Here is a 19,181-nt window from a genome sequence, read left to right as displayed (position 1 = left end):
TGCCCCTAAAAGTCTGAATGGCTAAAAATAGGTCCAACAAGATCCCGTAGCTCCCATTGACTTCTATAAGACCTCAACGGCTTTTACTTGCCAAAGTTTGGACTGAGAGTTTTTCCTGGTTTTTACACTTTATAAATCTCGAATTTTTAAATAATCTGATTTGTAAAAAAAAAATAGAAATTCGAATGTTAGTAAATATGCCCCTTTCTGGGCAGATTTATAAAAATGTGAGATGAGAGCTAGATTAGAGTTGTATTTATCAAATGGTGAACTCTAACTTTCACCCATTGATAAATACAATTCTAAAAATTCCATTGGACTGAATAAAAATCCAAGGGGCAGATTTATCAAGGGTCGAATTTCGAAGTGAAAAAATTTCATCAAATAGGTGTAGTACGATAGTCGAAGTCAAAGGTTTTTTCCTTGAAATTAAAATCCTTAAAATCTTTCGATTCGTCCGATTTTACAAAAAAACCTTCGACTTCTCAAAACTTATATAGGTTCATATAGGTTATAGGAGGTTCCCCCATAGGCTAAACAGCAGTTCGGCAGGTTTAAGGTGGCGAAGTGTCGAAGTCGAAGTTTTTTAAAGAGACAGTACTTTGATTTCGGAATGGTCGAATTTGTGACGTTTTTTCAATTCAAATCGAATTTTGGCCTATTAGATGGTCGAAGTACCCAAAAATTACTTCGAAATTCGAAGTTCTTGAATTCGAAAATTCACTTTGACCCTTAAAAATAGTAAATGGGCCCCCAGGTGTCCTTGGCGCTCTCTCAGGCTCCAGTAGCTTCTAACTCACTAGTAACAGCCAGACCTGTGTCTCTCTTTCAGACACACGAGAGAATCCATAGGTGTGGGAGCACACCCCTTTTACAGGCAATGACAGCTCTAACGTTACCTGCCACTTACCTGCTTAGAAGTAAAGTTAACCCTTTTTACTTTAGACCTTTCTTTGCAGCCCATATGTCCCTTCAGTAAACATTTCAAAATCAGACAGGTGTGCTCAGAAACCAAATAAATTACTCAAGGAACAGCAAAATTATATTATTGTTGGGTGGGGTAAATCACCAGGGTTAGCAGGGGTCTAGGTGCTCACGCCCCCGACCCTCAGCATATGGGAGGTTACAGATACTTTATCTTCCAGTTCAAAAATTTATGCAGTTAAAAAGTGAATATATTTAAAGAAAAAACATCTCAAACAGGCTTTACGCGTTTCATGCCTTGTGGGAATTTATTAATAGGCCTAATGAATTACAGTAGCAGACTGTAACGATCGCCGCCCGGAGCAGGCCCAGGAGCTCCGGGCGGCGCGTCCTCTCCTGCCGGCGTCGCTCCCAAGATGGCGGCGCCCATGGCCGCCAGGTGGGTAAGCGGCGCCGGCGCGATGACGTCAGTGCGCCGACGTCGGCGCAAGGACGTCAATGACGTCACTAAGGCGCCAAATTCAAATAAAAAGCCTGTTTAGACGCCAGGATGGCGCCCAAGTATAGGAAATCTTCCCCAAAGTATTTCCTGGGTTCCCTGTGTGCTATTTTTGCTATCCTGTTCCTGATTATTATCTTTGACCCTTGCCTGGACTTTGGACTTTTGCCTTTATCTGCCTGCCCCTGAACTCTTGCCTGGATTCAGATTATTCTTCGATTAACCCTTTGGACACCGCGACCTTGTTCCCTCAAGAGGGCTTCCTCCTTGATCCTGACAACCTCCCTGGAGGGAGCTCCCGGCTCCCTGACATTATACTTGGGCCATGGATCCTACTGAGGAAGCTACGCCTGATGTCGGACGAGCGCTCCGCGGACTGGCATCCCGCATGGAGGAATATGAAGCCCAGCAGTACCACATTGCACAGGCACTCGATACCCTTCTCTCCCGAGTGCCTCCAGCGCCTCCTGCTTCCCAAGCGGCTGCAAATCCTCCCTTGGCGGACGTCTCATCTAACACAGGTTTCTCGTCTGGTGAGCCTCGTATTCCGCCTCCTCCTCGCTTCAGTGGGGACCCACAGGCCTGCAGAGGTTTTGCTACACAGTGCCAGATCCAGTTCGAGTTTCAACCCTCGCACTTCCCCAATGAACGTTCCAAGGTGGGGTATGTAATGTCTCGTTTGGTGGGCAAACCGCTTGAGTGGGCAACATCTCTTTGGGAGAAGAATTCTCCACTGACTTTTGATGCCAAGGCTTTTCTGCAAACATTCCGTACTGTGTTTGATGCCCCGGGTCGGGTCACTAATGCTCCTTCTCGTCTCCTGCAACTCCGACAGGGAAACCGCAGCGTCAGTGACTATGCTATTGACTTTAGAACTTTGATGGCTGAAACTTCCTGGAATGACGATGCCTATAAGGCCGTATTCTATCAAGGTCTGTCTATTCGCATTAAAGATGATCTTGTCTCCAGGGAGTTCCCTGATCTGCTGGAAGATCTGATTGCACTGTCCATTAAAGTGGACACTCGTCTCAGAGAGCATCAAGTAGAGAGGGAGCATTGTAAACGATTTCAACCCGTGTTGGCACCTCGCTTCCAGAGACCTCTCTTGCAAACTCCAGCTGCTCAAGCTCCTCCTTCTCCTCCGGAGGAACCGATGCAGGTTGGAAGGGCTCGTCTCTCTGAACAAGAAAGACTCCGTAGACGAATGGCTGGCTTATGTCTGTATTGTGGTGGACAGTCTCATTTTGCGAATTCTTGTCCAGCGAAGCCCACGAGTTCTGTTCCCCGAGGTATATCTAGGGTAACACATGTAGGGGGCACTACTCCAAAGTCTCAAGAGAACACTCACAGGTTTCTCCTTCCTTTACAGATTCGCCTAGCCACTAAGACTATTGTTGGCTCTGCTTTCATTGACTCTGGAGCTGCTGGGAACTTCATGGACGCTCTGTTCGCCAAACACTTGGAAGTTCCCTTATTCCCATTGTCTACTCCTCTCCGAGTCACAGCCATTGACGACAGACCCCTGGAGGCTGAATTTATCTCCATGACGACTGGGGAATTGCCTGTGCAGGTTGGGACATTGCATAAAGAAAGACTTTCGTTCCTAATTATTTCCTGCCCATCCGTTCCAGTTGTGTTGGGTCTTCCTTGGCTGCGCCTGCATAATCCTTCCATTGATTGGTCCGCAGGACAGATTTCCCGTTGGAGCCCATTTTGCCAGCAGCACTGCCTTCCTGCTGAACCCCTCCGGAGGGTGAATATCTCTTTGTCTGATCTGAAGACTCTACCCCCCTTTTACAAGGAATTCGCTGATGTGTTCTGTAAGAAGTCTGCAGAATTCCTTCCTCCACATCGACAATACGATTGTCCTGTCGATCTCCTGCCTGGAACCATGCCCCCTAGAGGTCGTACTTATCCTCTCTCTCCAGCGGAGACCACTGCTATGAAGCAGTATATCCAAGAAAATCTTCAGCGGGGGTTTATTCGCCCTTCTACCTCTCCTGCCGGGGCTGGATTCTTCTTCGTGGAAAAGAAGGATGGAGGCCTTCGTCCTTGCATCGACTACCGGGGTCTTAATAAGATTACGGTTAAGAACCGGTATCCCTTGCCCTTGATTGCCGAACTCTTTGACCAATTGAAGGGGGCTAAAATCTTCACTAAGTTGGATCTCCGTGGGGCGTACAACCTCATTCGCATCCGTGAGGGTGATGAATGGAAGACGGCTTTCAACACTCGTGACGGGCACTATGAATATCTCGTTATGCCCTTTGGCCTTTGCAATGCCCCTGCCGTCTTCCAGGAGTTTGTTAACGATGTGTTCCGGGATCTCCTAGGAAGGTTCGTAGTCGTGTACCTGGACGACATCCTGATCTTTTCTAAAGACCTAGAAAGCCATCGCTCCCAGGTGAAGGAGGTACTCTCTCGTTTGAGGAAGAACTCTCTCTTCGCCAAGTTGGAGAAGTGCGTCTTCGAGGTGTCTAAGATCCCCTTCCTAGGATACATTATCTCTCCTGAGGGATTTGAGATGGATCCCGTGAAAGTGTCTGCCATCCAGGAGTGGCCTCTCCCGCTGTGTACCAAGGCAATCCAGAGATTTATCGGATTTGCTAATTACTATCGGCAGTTCATCCGGGGGTTCTCTTCCCGCATTGCACCTATCCTGGCCCTCATCCGGAAAGGGGGTAAACCCAGCTTGTGGCCTCCATCTGCCATTGATGCTTTTCAGTCCTTGAAAGAGGCCTTCACGTCCGCTTCTGTCCTCCGACACCCCAATCCTGAACTACCCTTCTGCATCGAAGTTGATGCTTCTGAAGTCGGAGCCGGAGCCATCCTGTCTCAGAGACACCCCGCTGATGGGAAGTTGCACCCCTGTGCTTATTTCTCCAAGAAGTTCTCGTCCGCAGAGCAGAACTACGATGTCGGGAACCGAGAACTCTTGGCTGTTAAACTCGCCCTTGAAGAATGGCGTCACCTCTTGGAGGGTTCTCTGATTCCTGTTCAGATTTACACCGATCATAAGAATCTCGAGTTCATCCAGTCCCTCAAGAGGCTAAACCCCAGACAGGCAAGGTGGGCTCTCTTCTTCTCTCGATTTAATTTTATCTTGACTTATCGCCCAGGCTCCAAGAATCGGAAGGCCGATGCCTTGTCTCGTAGCTTCACTCCGGTGGACCGCTCTCCTGAGAGACAAGAGCCAATCATCCCTCCAGTCAAGATTATTGCCTCCCTGTATCCACAGTTTGCCGACCAAATCCTGGCTGGTCAGTCTTCTGCTCCTTCCGGTACTCCCATTGGGATGGCATTTGTTCCTCCTGAGCTGCGTCTGCCTATCCTGCAACAGACCCATTGCTCCAGGCAAGCCGGACACCCTGGCCCAACTAAAACTCTCGAACTCTTACGACGCCTGGTCTGGTGGCCTGATATCCGCAAAGATGTGAAAGACTTTGTTGCTGCTTGTAATGTTTGTGCCACATCTAAGTCAAGCCACTCCCGCCCCAGTGGGTTACTACAGCCCTTGCCAGTTCCTTCCCGTCCCTGGACCCACCTGTCCATGGACTTCATTGTCGAACTTCCTCCCTCCTGTGGGAACACGGTGATCTGGGTTGTCATTGATCGTTTCTCCAAAATGGCCCATTTCATCCCTCTGAAGAAGTTGCCCTCTGCGGTGGAGTTGTCCCAGCTATTTATCCAGTACATCTTCCGCCTGCATGGTTTCCCGGTGGAGATCGTCTCCGATAGAGGCACACAGTTTACTGCCAAGTTCTGGCGTTCCCTATGCAAAGACCTGGGAATTGTTCTTCAGTTTTCATCTGCATACCACCCGCAGACGAATGGGGCAGCTGAACGTGTCAACCAAGCCCTGGAACAGTTCTTGAGGAACCACGTTTCCCTTTGTCAAGATGATTGGTCTGATCTCCTCCCGTGGGCGGAATTTGCTCATAACAATGCCTGCCACACTTCCACTGGAAGGTCCCCATTTATGGCGGTGTATGGTCAACATCCTCAAGCCTTCCCACAAGACTTTGTGTTGTCCGATGTTCCGGCCGCTGATGACCATGCAGCCCACATGTCTGCTATTTGGGCCGCAACCAAGTCCAATCTGGAGAAGAGTGCTCTGGTTCTTAAGACGTTTGCAGATCGTAGACGTAGACCCTCTCCTCCCTACAAGGTCGGTGATAAAGTCTGGTTGTCTTCCAGGAACATTCGGTTGAAGGTACCATCTCCTAAGTTGGGTCCGAGGTTCGTAGGTCCTTTTTCCATCCTGGAGGTGATCAATCCTGTGGCTGTCAGACTTCAGCTTCCTCCTGAGATGCGAATTCCCAACGTGTTTCATGTCTCCTTGGTGAAACCCGCTACCTCCAACCGCTTTTCTGTTGTCCAGCCTCCTCCTCCTACTATCTCTGTGGATGGTCAACAAGAATATGAAGTGGAGAAGATCCTTGACTCCAGAATCTCCAGGGGGTCTCTTCAGTACCTCATCAAGTGGAAGGGCTTTGGCCCTGAAGAATGCTCCTGGGAAGGATACTCTGATGTCCATGCTCCTCGTCTGGTGAGGGAGTTCCATTCCAAGTTTCCCCAGAAGCCAAGTCCTGGTGGTCCGGAGGCCCCCCGTGAAGGGGGGGGTACTGTAACGATCGCCGCCCGGAGCAGGCCCAGGAGCTCCGGGCGGCGCGTCCTCTCCTGCCGGCGTCGCTCCCAAGATGGCGGCGCCCATGGCCGCCACGTGGGTAAGCGGCGCCGGCGCGATGACGTCAGTGCGCCGACGTTGGCGCAAGGACGTCAATGACGTCACTAAGGCGCCAAATTCAAATAAAAAGCCTGTTTAGACGCCAGGATGGCGCCCAAGTATAGGAAATCTTCCCCAAAGTATTTCCTGGGTTCCCTGTGTGCTATTTTTGCTATCCTGTTCCTGATTATTATCTTTGACCCTTGCCTGGACTTTGGACTTTTGCCTTTATCTGCCTGCCCCTGAACTCTTGCCTGGATTCAGATTATTCTTCGATTAACCCTTTGGACACCGCGACCTTGTTCCCTCAAGAGGGCTTCCTCCTTGATCCTGACAACCTCCCTGGAGGGAGCTCCCGGCTCCCTGACACAGACACTGTAAAGAGGACGCCCCAAGAAATGGAGAAGTTGTGGCTCCCTACTTGGGGAAACTGCAGCTCTTCATTTGTTGTGTTTCTCTAAAACTGGGCCATTACATTAGTGGCAAAGCAGCAACTATCTAGCATGATCATGCAAAAACTAAGTATACAGTATATCTCTGCATAAGTGCATGCTTACAATACATTAAAATGGTGCAGACTTTCTATGGAATTTAGCATCAAAATGATCTGTGTAAATACTAGCCGGAAAACTTACAACATGAAAGCTCCCTGTGGCAAAAGCCCTAAAGGTAAAGCTTTAAAAATTCTATAAAATGCAGCTCTTCCTTATTCAAATTATCGCAAAGAAGAATTGTAATTAAAAAATGTGAAACATTCTGCTTTTGTACTCCTTTATATATGTTTGTTTCACAAGTATCAATGTCACTTTTTGAATACTATCTATTTAAATTCTACCCAGAGCAATTATATTGACTTCTTGCATAGATCTGTTGACTTTCCTTGTTATGTTTACTTCTCTGAAAGTTCTGTGACAAAGGAACAAGAAGTCTTGAATACATTTTCTTTTCATGACCTCTTCAAGGCACATACTCTATTGTGAAGTAAAATAACATAAAACTGAAGAAGGGCTCATAAATTTTGCTTTCAAAGCCAAACAACCCACAATTCGTACTGACAATTATATTACTGCCATTGTACTACTAGGGATTACAAGGCCCAAACATATTTTACACTACTGCTTATTTGGAGATGCTTCCCCCGAAATGAGAAACATCTGCCACAAGTTTAATAATCAAATTAATTCCAGTGTTATTGCACCTGCTATACTAAACACAGCCAGAGTTTTTATACATTATTTTTGCAACATGGGTAGACCTACTGTACAGTCATATGAAAAACTTTTGGGAACCACTCTTAATTCTTTGGAGTTTTGTTTATCATTGGCTGAGCTTTCAAGGTAGCAACTTCCTTTTAATATATACCATGCCTTATGGAAACTGTAGTATTTCAGCAGTGACATAATGTTTATTGGATTAACAGAAAATATGCAATATGCATCATAACAAAATTAGACAGGTGCATAAATTTGGGCACCCCAACAGAGATATTACATCAATACTTAGTTGAGCTCCTTTTGCAAATCTAACAGCCTCTAGACGTCTCCTATAGCATTTGATGAGTGTCTGGATTCTGGATGGTGGTATTTTTGACCATTCGTCCATAAAAAATCTCTCCAGTTCAGTTAAATTTGATGACTGCTGAGCATGAACAGCCTGATTCAAATCATCCCATAGATTTTCCATGATATTCAATTCAGGGGACTGTGACGGCCATTCCAGAATATTGTACTTCTCCCTCTGCATAAATGCCTTTGTAGATTTCGAAGTGTGTTTAGTCATTGACTTGTTGGAATATCCAACCCCTGCGTAACTTCAACTTTGTGACTGATATTATCCTGAAGAATTTGTTGATATTGGGTTGAATTCATCTGACCCTCGACTTTAACAAAGACCCCAGTCCCTGAACTAGCCACACAGCCCCACAGTATGATGGAACCTCCACCAATTGACAGTAGGTAGCAGGTGCTTTTCTTGGAATGCGGTGTTCTTCTTCCGCCATGCAAAGAGATTTTTGTTATGACCAAATAACTAAATTCTTGTCTCATCAGTCCAAAGAACTTTGTTCCAAAATGACTGTGGCTTGTCTAAATGATCTTTTGCATACAACAAGTGACTCTGTTTCTCATCACCCTGCGATACAGATGTTCTTTGTGCAAATTGTGCTGAATTGTAGAACGATGTACAGATACACCATCTGCATTAAGATGTTCTTGCAGGTCTTTGGAAGTGATCTTTGGGTTGTCTGTAACCATTCTCACAATCCTCCGCATATGCCGCCCCTGTATTTTTCTTGGCCTGCCAGACCTGGTTTTACAGCAACTGTGCCTGTGGCCTTCCATTTCCTGATTACATTCCTTACAGTTAAAACTGACAGTTTAAACCTCTGAGATTTTTGTGTCCTTTCCCTAAACCATGATACTGAACAATCTTTTTTTTCAGATAAGATATTTTGAGAGTTGCTTTGAGGATCCCATGCTGTCACTCTTCATAGGAGAGTGAAACAGAAGCACAACTTGCAATTGGCCACCTTAAATACATTTTCTCATGATTGGACACACCTGCCTATGAAGTTCAAGGCTTAATGAGCTAATTCAACCAATTTGGTATTGCCAGTATTGAACAGTTACATCTATTCAAATTTTTGCACAACCAGTTTTTCACATTTGATTTCATTTCTTACAACTGAATACTGCTTAAATAAAAATCTTTGTTCAGAAAACACCCCAGTACTCAGATGTTACTGGAAAATGAAAGACATACCACTGTTATCTTTTTTATTGAAAGTGGAGTAAATTATTATGCAGGCTGAGAGGGGTTCCAAAACTTTTTCATATGACTGTACATGGCCATGACTTGCATGCAGCTTTAATGGTGCAACACTGAGGGGCCTATTTACTAACATGCAGATTTCCTTTTTGCACGATAATATTTTTTTTCTAAATTATTTTTTTTTACATTTCTCTGAAACTCAAGATTCAATATTTATAAAGTGTAAAAACTACAAAAAACTCTAATACAAAACTCCTCCAAGTAAAATCAGTTGAGGTACTATAGAATTCAATGGGAGCTGCACTGAACCTATTGGGCTTTTTTTTTACCATTCAGACTTTTAGAGGTTTTCGGGTCTTTATTCACTAGTGATTGTCAGAAAAATTAAAATTTTTATATGTATATTCGTATTTTTTAGCTCATCATTCAGTGTTTTTTCCATTTGTTCTAATACCACTACAATTCAACATTTAGGGCATTGTTTATTAAAGATCAAGTTAATTATTACCCAAAAAAAATAGTTTTAGAGGATATTTTTCAGTCAAGACTCAAGTTTAGGGGTTACAAAACTCAAATGTTTTCAATATTTATTATACCCCGAAGCTGGAAATAGCTTAAATCCAAAACATACTCCAGTTAAAACCTGTCAAGATCATGTAGAAGCAAATGGTAGAGGTCCCTTGAACCATTTGAAGATGTTTGTAGCCTTCATGATGTTGAATTTTTTTTTCCTGTGGGCTTCACTCAAAAAAATCTATTAATTATAGCATTTTTGTTTTTTTTTCCCAAAATGTGATCAATTTCAGTATTCGAGATATTCACTAATCCCATTTGAGTTTTTTCAATAAATCATAAAACCTCTAAAACTCGACCTTTGATAAAGAACCCCCCTTATGAAATAGGCCTATCAATGTCTATAGGCCCAACATGATAGTAAATACAAAAAGGAAAAATTGTGAGAGCACTCCATGGCTAAATAAAAATGTACTAAAAATACATTGGAAGTGCTACTGATCTGGCCAAATTAACTACAGACATAGAAAAAAAGAAGAAAAATTGATCAATGCACATTCCCTGGTCCCCTGTCATATCAGTAATCTATGCAGATGCATGTATTTACAAAGACAGGGGGTTTTTTAGTTACAAAATTATGATCATAAGATTGATAAGCCACCATACCACGTCAAGGTAAAACCCATATGGCGGTCCCTAACTATTTACCTCTGGTCATAATTTCAAATGCTAAAGCCTCCCGGCATAAGAGCATTACCTGAAAAATAAGGTCTCCCGACCTGGGCATTGGTTTTCATCATAGGGCTTAGTCCTCCCCCACATATGGGTTTTACCTTGACGTGGTATGGTGGCTTATCAATCTTATGATCATAATTTTGTAACTAAAAAACCCCCTGTCTTTGTAAATACATGCATCTGCATAGATTACTGATATGACAGGGGACCAGGGAATGTGCATTGATCAATTTTTCTTCTTTTTTCCAACATGATAGTACCCCATGGTCAAGCAAGGAACTGGTCTCCCTGGGTTTGAGTTACAATCATGCATTTTGTGTGGCACAGCACTTAAATGCTTTGTTCTTTCTTTCATTTCAGTGCATTGGAATCAATATATACAAGACATATAAAGACATGCAAAGACATATAAATGCAGATAATTCTAAATTAGGCTTGACATGTACAGATTGGAGCATGTAATATAAAATCCTTTTGTGCACAACCAAGATTTTGTTCTCATTCTTTATTAGAAATAAGTATTTTGTATATTTGTATCTAGTATATGTGTGTGTATATGGTCACAAATACTTCTGTACCCTGAGAGACATTCATTCTGTGTACTAGGGATATTTTTGTATGCAGAATGTATTTGGGACAAACCTTACCCCATCTTATATTTGCTATTACATGAATCCTGTGAGATAATTATGAATTACCGTTTTATATGATAAGGCCTACACTGGGCATAAACAAATTTCCTTGTAGGAAATTGTTTAGGAAGTATTTGGGACAAACGGCACCCCCTGGATAAATCCAGGATCACAGATTCAGTGATTACATTTAGTTGTGACTTGAAAAATGTGTGATCTCAATGGCCCCAGATGTACAAAACAGCTGTTCAATGACTCAGTCGGGTATACAGGAATATGGATGTTTACATTGGATTTTCATTATAGACCCATGAACAACTGACAACACTAGAATATATAACATACAAGGCTATTTTGTATATTTAGAAATATCTATGCAGTTTTTCATTCATTCGGGTCATGATATACAGCATCTAGTAGAAACAAGTGTAAAGCTACTGGACTTTTTGAGTTTTCTTGAAAACGTTTTACCGCTGACCCAAGTGTCTTCTTTAGTTCAACTGACTAGTGGGGATAAACCCTTAAAGGAGAATTCAACCATTTTCAAAAAAAACGTGGGGTGTTTGGTAGGGTTTTTTTTTTTTTTAAACGGTTGAATTATCCTTTAAGGGAAATATCGTCACCAACATCCAATCACAACTGTTGCATTGGACTATTCATTATTCATGTAGATGTTAGCGGAAACTCACAGAGGTGAGAAAATGTCATCCAATTACAATGGTACCACTATTTTTGTTGAGGCAGGTGTTTATTTTACAATGTACAAGACTGTAGAATATTGTTTCTAAAACATCCAGGGAAAGGAAGTGGCATTGTATGTTCCTGACAAGCATTGTTGCAGCCCACCTCTTTTATTTAAGGATGGTCTTTGCAGTTTGGCATAAACTGCCTCCTTTCAAACCATATGTTTTCTCAGGTACAAGTACCATCAGGCTGCCATTAAGGAAGTAATGCAGTCTGGGGCCCCATGACACATCAGTCCCTGACAGGTGTAAAAGTGTGATTTTTTGGGGGGTATTGTGGGGTGGGTGAGGTTTGGGAAGTTCATGGGCTAGGTTTTCAGTATAATGGGGCATGACTGGGATGGATTGGGAGCATGGCAAAGGATACTGCTAATTTAGGGGCCTATTTACTAAAACTCAAATTATTTTCCTTTTTTTCTTAAAACAAAATTGGCCAAACTCCTATCAACTCATTTATCAATAATTTTTCCCAAAAATTTGGAGTAAAAAACCGCTGCAACAAAATCAAGCATCAATTCACATCATACGATTTAACCTCCGAAAACTCGATTTTTATTGAATTTTGACTGCCAAAAAAACTTGACTCTTTCGGATTATCCAGTGCAGGTCACGATATCAAGAAACAACTTCAGGGACATCTGCCATTGACTTCTACGTGACCTTGACAGGTTTGAGATGGATTATTTTCGGATTTTTAGCAGCTTTGGGGTGTAATAAATATCTAAAAAGTTTTTATTTTTCCCCCAGTTAACTCGACCAGAAAAGAATTGAGGTTTAATAAATGGGCACCTTAGTGTTATGGGATCTCATAATTTTTTGATGGTAACCAAAGTATAATAAATCTCCCAATATAGTGCCTGCAAAAGTTCTAAGTTGAGTGCAATAGGACCCCCCAAATGTTTTGTTGCCTGCCCCATTTCCTTGCCCTGTGGGGATTCTGCAGTGTAAATACAGTTCACCCTTACTTTTTGCACACATTCGGGCAAAATAACTCTGGGACTGGGATGAAATTATATTTAGTTGCCTCCAAACTGAGCCTCAATATAAACAGCTATGCAGATATAAAAGTAACATGAACCACATATATATGTAAGGGAACATTTTATGGAATGTAAGGAAGGTGACAAGTCAGTCAATTTTAGTCTAGCCAAAACTTTCTTCGTCATTACTCTGTATGTGTCTTACTAACTGAATGTAAAATGGTCATTTCTGGGAAAATGAACACACTACCCATGTGTAAATGTTGCATGACAACCTTTTGCAAACAATCAATGTATAGTCTGAGTTTAACATTACATGGATTGTTCAATTGCTGAAAGGGGATGTTTTCCATGAAGGTGACTCATTGTTTATTTTTCCAGAAATGTTAACATCAATGTACAAACTTATAATGAACCTCTGCAGGGAAGGGATAAAATATTCACACAAGGCAACCACCAAAAAGGCTAAAAAAATTTTTTTTAAAAATACATTCCTTTTTATCTACAGGTATGAGACCTGTTATCCAGAATGCTCTGGACCTGGGGTTTTTCTGGATAACAGATCTTTCTGTAATTTGGATATTCATTCCTTAATTCTACTAGAAAATCTTGTAAACATTAAATAAACCCAATAAGCTGGTTTTTCTTCCAATAAGGATTAATTATATCTTATGTAAGATCGAGTACATTCTACTGTTTTGTTATTACAGAGAAAAAGGAAATTATTTTTAAACATTTGGATTATTTCGATAAAATGGAGCCTATGGGAGACGTCCTTTCCGTAATTCGGAAATTTCTGGATAACAGATCCCATACCTGTAAAACATATTTCCATAGTTTGCCATAAAAATAACATAAATAACAGGTACAGTGCCATTTTTAAAAGGTTTTCCATGCATATTACAGGGATGCTGTCATCGGAAAACATGTTTTTTTTTTCAAAACGCATCAGTTAATTGTGCTACTCCAGCAGAATTATGCACTGAAATCCATTTCTCAAAAGAGCAAACAGATTTTTTTATATTCAATTTTGAAATCTGACATGGGGCTAGACATTTTGTCAATTTCCCAGCTGCCCCTGGTCATGTGACTTGTGCCTGCACTTTAGGAGAGAAATGCTGTCTGGCAGGCTGCTATTTTTCCTTCTCAATGTAACTGAAGGAGTCTCAGTGGGACATGGGTTTTTACTATTGAGTGTTGTTCTTAGATCAGGCAGCTGTTATCTTGTGTTAGGGAGCTGTTACCTGGTTAACTTACCATTGTTCTTTTGTTTGGCTGCTGGAGGGGGGGAGGGGGGTGATATCACTCCAACTTGCAGTACAGCAGTAAAGAGTGACTGAAGTTTATCAGAGCACAAGTCACATGACTTGGGGCAGCTGGGAAATTGACAATATGTCTAGCCCCATGTCAGATTTCAAAATTGAATATAAAAAAATCTGTTTGCTCTTTTGAGAAATGGATTTTAGTGCAGAATTCTGCTGGAGCAGCACTATTAACTGATTCATCTTGAAAAAATTTTTTTTCCCATGACAGTATCCCTTTAAGCACATTTAGCCACCACCTCTTTTTACATTTGCTGTTGGTGGGTTGATGAAAGAATGGTTCAACGGCGCCTGGAGGTGCACAGAGTTGCAGATGTTTTAAGTTATAGAATTCCTTGATTCCCATTCAAATTGAATGTGCTGCTTTTGAATTCCAGTGTGCTGTACCTGGCTGTGCTCATGTGATTGGCTATCCAAGTGGTACAGTCTGCGCATGAGCTAGGCATCACTTGGGCACTGCACAATTACCTTAAAAAAAAATTCTAAATTTGAATTTATCATGTACTGTCCCTTTAAGAATTCAAATTCGATTATTTGCCATCATAAACCTGCTGAATTGGTGTTTTAGCCTATGGGGGACCTCCTACAATCAATTTGGAGTCGTTTGGTGGAATTTTGAAATTTTTTATTTTTTTTTCGTTTTTAAATTTAAAAAAAAATAAAAAAATGTTGGAGAAAAAAACTCGAATCAAATTCAATTCGAATTAAATTCAAGTGTGCAGGTCGATCCTATTCACCTGAATTAAATTTTTTTTAATTTTTTAATAAATTTTGATTGGTCGTTTTTTTTCCGAATTTCGAGTTTATGGGAGTTTTTATAAACTCTAAATTCAACCCTTGATAAATATGCCCCTTTGTGTTATATTAACCAAATTTCAAATAGTAATAGTAAAAATCGAAGAACCTGCAAAATGCATGTAGGTATTAGCTGTTAGAAGCAATGTATGTATGTATTTTGTATTTATTTATATAGTGCCACAATTGTATGCAGTGCTTTACAAGGTGAAAACATCAACAGGGGTATAGATTGTATCAAGTTATACAGTAAAATAGATAAATCTATGCTTAAGAGCTTAGCGCTTTCAATGCGCAGTTGGGATAAGGTCCCTGCTCTAAAGAACTTACAATTTATTAGATAATTTAAAATACATTATTTTTTTATGGCATTAATTCACCAGTGTATTTTATAACTCCCCCCACTAATCATTATGTAAATTGCTAACCCACATCTCCTGACTTGTGTTGCCTAGGTGATGTCATAATGGACAGAGTCAAGGTGCACAGCTGCAGCCCAGGTGATGTCATAGTGATGTCATTGGACAGAGTTAAAGTGTACAGCTGCAGCCCAGATGATGTCATAATGGACAGAGTTAAAGTGTACAGCTGCAGCCCAGGTGATGTCATAATGGACAGAGTTAAACTGTCATAGTGATGTCATTGGACAGAGTTAAAGTGTACAGCTGCAGCCCAGATGATGTCATAATGGACAGAGTTAAAGTGTACAGCTGCAGCCCAGGTGATGTCATAATGGACAGAGTTAAAGTGTACAGCTGCAGCCCAGGTGATGTCATAATGGACAGAGTTAAAGTGTACAGCTGCAGCCCAGGTGATGTCATAATGGACAGAGTTAAAGTGTACAGCTGCAGCTCAGATTGGCTCATTCTTGATCAGACAACTGAGGTGAGTAGAAGTCAAGATACTTGGTGGAAATATTAGCAAATATAATGTTATTAATATTGTTACTGTACGGGCTTAGAGACTGCTAGTGATACTGTGAATAATTTAGAATATGTTATATTGATTTTAAAGGAGGATATTGTACCTGGTCACTGTATATTATAAACATAAAATCTGGGCTGGAACTAGGGGTAGGCAGAAGTGGCAGATGCTTAGGTTAGGGTGCAATGGTGGTGGGGGAGGGTTTAGGCATATAATATACCTCTTCTCTCTGCCTACCTCTAATTTTGGCCTTGCTGTAGGTATGATGCCCCAAATTCCCCCTCAATTCATGAACTGCTGTCTCACTGTGGGGTATTTGGTGCAGGGGGGGTGCAGGTGGATACTGAATCAATGAGTGGGGGATGGAGGAAGTGTGGGTCTGTCTTGGGCACCATTACCTTGTGGCTCAGCACTACAGAGAATAGTGCCACATTCCCTATTAATTTTAGGTGGATGTTTGTGGATAATAAAATAATATATGTAAAAAAATTATACTAAAGGGCAGATTTATCGAGGGTCAAATTTAGAGTTCATGGGAGTTTCTTTAAACTCCCATGAACTCATTTTTAAAACTCGGAAGAATGGGACCCGCAAACTCGAATCGAACCCGAATCGAATTTGAATCTAATTCGATTCGAGTTTTTTCTTTGAAAAAAATCCTCAATTTTCAGGATGGCTGCAAACAACTCCAAATTGATCCCATGATGTTCACCATAAGATAAAACAGCAATTTGGCAGGTTTAAGGCGAAAGCCGAATTTGAATTCTTAAAGATGCATTTTAAAAATCAAATTAGAATTTTTTTTTAAAAAACTCGAATTGAATTTTAACTATTCCCTAGTCAAATTTCACAAAACAAACTCAATAATTCCAGTTTCAAAATTCAAAATTGGAATTTTCACTTTGACCCTTCATAAATCTGTCCCTAATACTTAACTTGGAATCAACTCAACCCACCAACCATTACCTAAAGGTCTAACTTACATTTCCCACCTTGGGTTGCACATGTGATGTCACAATGGTGAGTCTTGCAGTAGTAATATGATATTCATCCACACTTGAGCTGCTTTTGTGATATCACTGTGCACAGTGTGATGTCATAATGGATAGAGTTAAGGTGTCAAGCAGCAGCCTAGATTATTTTATTCTTTTTCAGGTGACTGAAGTGAGTAGAACTCCTGATATTAGAGAGAAAACATTTTAAAATTATTTTAAATACTGGTACTGTGTAGAATTTAAGTGGTGACTTTAAGGGGCATATTTATAAAGGGTCGAATTTCGAATTGAAAAAAACTTCGAAATTTGAATTCAAAAAGACCAACCAAAATTAAGTTGAAGTTTTTTTTTTGGTCAAAAAGGTCTGATTTCCATCAAATAGGTCCGCATTTGGTTGAATTTGTAGGAAAGTCCACCAATTGACTCCATATAGGTTCTAGGAGGTCCCCTATAGACTAAAACAGCTATTCGGCAGGTTTTAAATGGCGAATGGTCGAATTTTTAAAGAGACAGTACATTATAAAAAAATTTCAATTCGAATCAAATTTGGACTATTCCCTACTCAAAGTACACAAAAAATAGCTTGAAATTAGAATTTTTTTTCATTCAAAAATTCACCTCCACCTGAGATAAATCTGCTCCTAGATGTATTTTAGAGTTATAGAGAATTTGATTTTAAACTGTGTTGTACTTCGTTCTACACACCATAATTTCCTGATGCTATTTTATCCATTATATATATATAAATATATTAGATATAGATAGAGATAGATAGAGATAGATATTAGATATAGATAGAGATATATATATTGTGCATAGAAGGGATGACTAATGTCATGTTTATTTTTTGTCTCCCTAGACAAAATTTCAAAAACTTTCAAAAAATTTTCAAAATGTGGAAGAGATTAAAGGCTTGTTTCTCTTGCTTTTGCAAGGTAAGGATTTCATTCTTTCTACTGTACACATTTCATCACTTCATGGATAGAAATTATCCTCTGATTCAGTTACTAGGTGATATCTATACATTGGCCATTTTGTGATGACTTAACAATTGAATTAACAGTTCCTGATACTGAACATAATCAGATAGATTGCTAGCTACAAAGTCTAACTGTATTGTGCTGCAAACAACCTGAAATGCTATTTTTAGAGTGATAATGATATCTAGGTTATAGAATTCAGCTCAGCACCAATTCTATATTTATTGCACTAAACATGAAGTCATCCACTACAGGTTACTAAACCAAATCAAAATTTGTATTTGTATGTTTACATTTCCCGATAATATCTCTTGATTTTAAGGGGGTTATTTAATAAACTCCGAATGCAAAAGTCACAAAAAAAATTTTGATTTTTTTTTTTTTAATAAAATCGGACTTTTAAAAAATCACTAATTTTTCGGAATTTATTAAACCCTGAGGATGGAAAAGTCCCAATGATTTTTTCATGTGCGCCGAGTTTTTGCAATAACCCGAAGTTTTTGGGTGAAAATTTGGAAAATTCCGAAAAAATCGTGAAAATCTGATATTTTCCCGCAAACATTTTTGGGAAAATGTAATAATATATAAGCGTAAAAAAAAATAACCCACTAAGGATCCAGATTTGGTTTGGGTAAGTGCCAGATATTTCACCAAATCTGAATCCTAAAAAAAGTGCTGGGATAATGTCATGCCCAGAGTGGAAATATATGGATTCTGGCCAATGTCAGAGGGCTGCTGTAAGATGCAATAGACAAATCTAAAGAGGGGCCCAGAGCACAAAGCCACCCCACCAACCTGCCTACACGGCGGATTTCTTTATTCCATGTCATTTCTCAATTATAGAGAGTTACTGGGGAGGGGAGATTTCCACATAAATTTAGAGGAAGGAGACCTCATTATTAATACCCCATTGTTCCCTGGGGAAGCAGAGTCTTCTTCCTCTGTAGTAACGCCACAGTCAAGGTTGAAAAAAACCTCTAAAACTATATAAAATAGACCACTAACATTTAAGGGCATAGTTTATTCTTTTTAGAAATTATTAATTCATTGCATTTTGAATGTAAACGTTATCCTGATTGCCTTGTAATATAATAATATAATTCAGTACATTTGATATGTGATTCTATTAATGATATATATATATATCTATATATATATATATATATATATATATATATATATATATATATATATATATATATATATATATATACACACACACACATACATACACACACACATACACATTAGAATTTTCTCTTAATAAGGCAGTTTTAATGTCAAATTATATCTTTAGTGAATTCTAGTTTTGAATTCTCTCTCTCATGAAAACTGTTTTTTTATTCTAGAAACAAACTAACAAATCTACCAAGTCTACGGATCGGGATGAATACATTGTGGTAAGTAGAGAAGAATTGGCCAACATAAATAGAAATAACACTATTTGTGCTATTTAAACCATGTTATTTACTCTATATACACTATAGATTTATATGTAGCTTCATTCATTCACTCAACACTTGATAAAGCCGCACCAGATATATTTACACTTCCTGCTTATCCTAAAGAAAAGCTATACTGAGGGTTTGGTCAGTTTATTCTTCAACTGGCCACATTTTCCCATTATTTCTCCTTTCCTCTCCT

Source organism: Xenopus laevis, chromosome 2L (assembly GCF_017654675.1).
Source record: "Xenopus laevis strain J_2021 chromosome 2L, Xenopus_laevis_v10.1, whole genome shotgun sequence".
NCBI classification, from domain to species: Eukaryota; Metazoa; Chordata; class Amphibia; order Anura; family Pipidae; genus Xenopus; species Xenopus laevis.
This window is presented reverse-complemented; position numbering follows the sequence as displayed.